We start from the raw sequence: 2726 nt of genomic DNA, 5'->3' as shown, positions 1-2726 counted from the left end.
AAATTAGAAATCAACCACAGGAAAATCAAGGAAACAAAGTCAAATACATGGAAAGTGAGTAACACCCTGCTTAGAATTACTGGGCAGTAGAAGAAATAAAAAATGAGTTAAAAAAAAACCCTCCTTGAACCAAATGAGAATAAAAACACATAATATCTAAATTGTTGGGACAGAGCAAAAACAGTGCCCAGAGGCCAATTTGTAGCAATAAATGCACACATTGAAAAAAAATAAAGAGTGCTCATTTTAGCAGCACACATTCTAAAACTGAATGATACAGAGAAGATTAGCATGACCCCTGCGCAAGGATGACACACAAATTTGTGAAGCATTCTGTGTTAGACCGGGTTCTGTAGGGAAACAAAAACCAGCAAAGCTTATACATATACATATACATATATATATATATATATATATATATATATAGAAAGAGAGAGAGAGAGAGAGAAATTTATCTTAGGAAAATGGCTGACAAACGTATAGAAGCTGGCAAGTCCAAAGTCCCTGGAGGAAACGTCAGGCTGGAGGCAGCCTTAGCTTCTGCAACCGCAGGGGGCTGAGAATCTCAAGGATGGCAGGCAGTACACTGGCTGTTGACTCCAACGAAAGACAAATCCAAGATCTCCAGGCTGAATGGTGGGCTGCTCACTCACAGAAAGTTGTAGGAAGCACAGCAGAGTCACAATCCACTGAAGAATGTCTCTCTTTCCAGGATGTCCCTGGATATTCTGGAAGCAGGCCACACCCCTAGGGAAACTCCCCTTGGGCAGATTGGCCACTCAGAACACAATCATCCGATCCCATCATGGGAACAACCACACAGAACTGGGGTCCAGCCAAGTTGACACACAGCTCCAACTATCACACATTTCATATTAAAAAAAAGAGAGAGAGAGAATAAAGAACCAAAATCAACACCATTATGTAACATCTTGAACAATTAGAAAAAGAACAGAAAAAAAAAAAAAGCCCATAGTCACGAAAAGAAAGGAAATAAAAGATTTGAGCAGAAATAAATGAAATAGAAAACAGGAAAAAAAAGTGACAACAAGACTAGAAGTTAGTTCTTTGAAAGAATAAAATTGACAAACCATTGGCAAATTTAACAAAGGAGAAGATGTAAATAACATAAATAAGAAATGAAACAGGTGATGTCACAACAGAGCCTACTGAAATAAAAAAGGAAGATAACAGAATACTGTTAAGAACTGTATTCCAACAAATTTGAAAACCAAGAAGAAATGATCAAATTTCTAGAACCACACTACCTAACCAAATGAATACAATCTGAGGTAGAAAATTTGAAAAGCAAAAGAAAAAATTGAACAGGTCATAAAAGCATCTCAACAAAATAAGTCCTGGTCCTGATATTTTCACTGGTGAATTCTAGGAAACATTCACAGAAGAGTTGATACCAATTCTTCTCAACCTATTCCAGAACGCAGAAAAGGATGGAATACTCCCTAACTCATTATATGAAGCAAACATAATGCTGATATCAAAACTAGGAAAAACACCACTAAAAAAGAAAATTATTGAGCAATATCTCACATAAATATAAACCTAGAAATTCTCAACAAAATCCTAGCCAATAGAACCCAACAACATATCAAATAATAATATATCATGATCAAGTGGGATTCATACCAGGTATGCAAGGATGGTTCAACATTAGAAAATAATCAATGAAATCTACCACATAAATAAAACAAAGGAAAAGAACCATATGATTATCTCAATTGATGCAGAAAAGGCATTTGATAAAATCCAATACCCATTCTTTATTTAAAAAAAAAAAAAGCTCAGCAAAATTGGAACAGAAGAGAAATTCCTCAACATAATTAAGGGCATATGTATAAACCAACAGCCAACATTCTTCTCAACAAGAGAGACTGAAATGATTCTCCTTGCAAATGGGAACCAGACAAGGATGCCCTTCATCACTCCTATTCAATATTGTATTGGAAATCCTAAACAGAGCAATAAAGCAAGAAAAGGAAATAAAAGTCATTTTAAAGTGGCAAAGAAGAAAAACTATCTCTATTTGTAGATGATATGACTCCTCGGAAGGAAGGTTGGGCATTCCTACTTCCATAGTGATACTGCCTTGGAAACCCAAGGAGGGGTCTCTATGAGTCGGGGCCAACTCAATGGCAAATAACAACAACAACAACATGATCTTATACACAGAAAATGCCAGACACTCAATGAGAAAACTACTGGAACTAATAGAAGGATTCAGAAAAGTTGCAGGGTACAAGTTCAATCTATAAAAATCAGCCAGATTCTGCTACAGTAACAGAGAACACTGAAAAGGAAACCAAGAAAACAATACCATTTACAACAGACACCTAAAAAACGGAGTAACCAAAAGATGGAGTACATAGGAATAAATCTAACCAGAGACACAAAATACATACAAAGAAAACTATAAAATACAACTGCAAGAAAGCAGAAGAGACCTACATAAATGGAAGAATAGAACATGCTCATGGATAGCAAGACTTAATATTTGGAAATGTCAATACTGACCAAAGCAATCTACCCATATAATGCAATCTGGATCCAGAGTCCATCATTGTTCTTTAAAGAGAGGGAAGAACTAATCACTAAATGTATACGGAAAGGAAACAGACCTCAGATAAGTAACACACTACTAAGAAGAAGGGCAAAGTGGGAAGCCTCACACTCCCTGATCTCAAAACCTACTATACAGTCATGGTAAT

The 2726-nt window shown here is 36.1% G+C and overlaps 1 non-coding gene across 1 annotated transcript; it reads left to right on the top strand.

The window, feature by feature from the left end:
* Positions 1 to 237: 237 nt before the first annotated feature.
* On the top strand, positions 238 to 343 carry LOC122149662. The gene has a single exon (XR_006163256.1). It is a non-coding gene; the product is annotated as a U6 spliceosomal RNA (small nuclear RNA).
* The last annotated feature ends 2383 nt before the right edge of the window (positions 344 to 2726 follow it).

Source organism: Orycteropus afer, unplaced genomic scaffold, assembly GCF_000298275.1.
Source record: "Orycteropus afer afer isolate SDZICR_OR568_19922 unplaced genomic scaffold, OryAfe1.0 scaffold00039, whole genome shotgun sequence".
Taxonomy (NCBI): Eukaryota; Metazoa; Chordata; class Mammalia; order Tubulidentata; family Orycteropodidae; genus Orycteropus; species Orycteropus afer.
The sequence above is the reverse complement of the archived record's forward strand: the minus strand, read 5'-3'. Positions and strand labels throughout refer to the sequence as shown.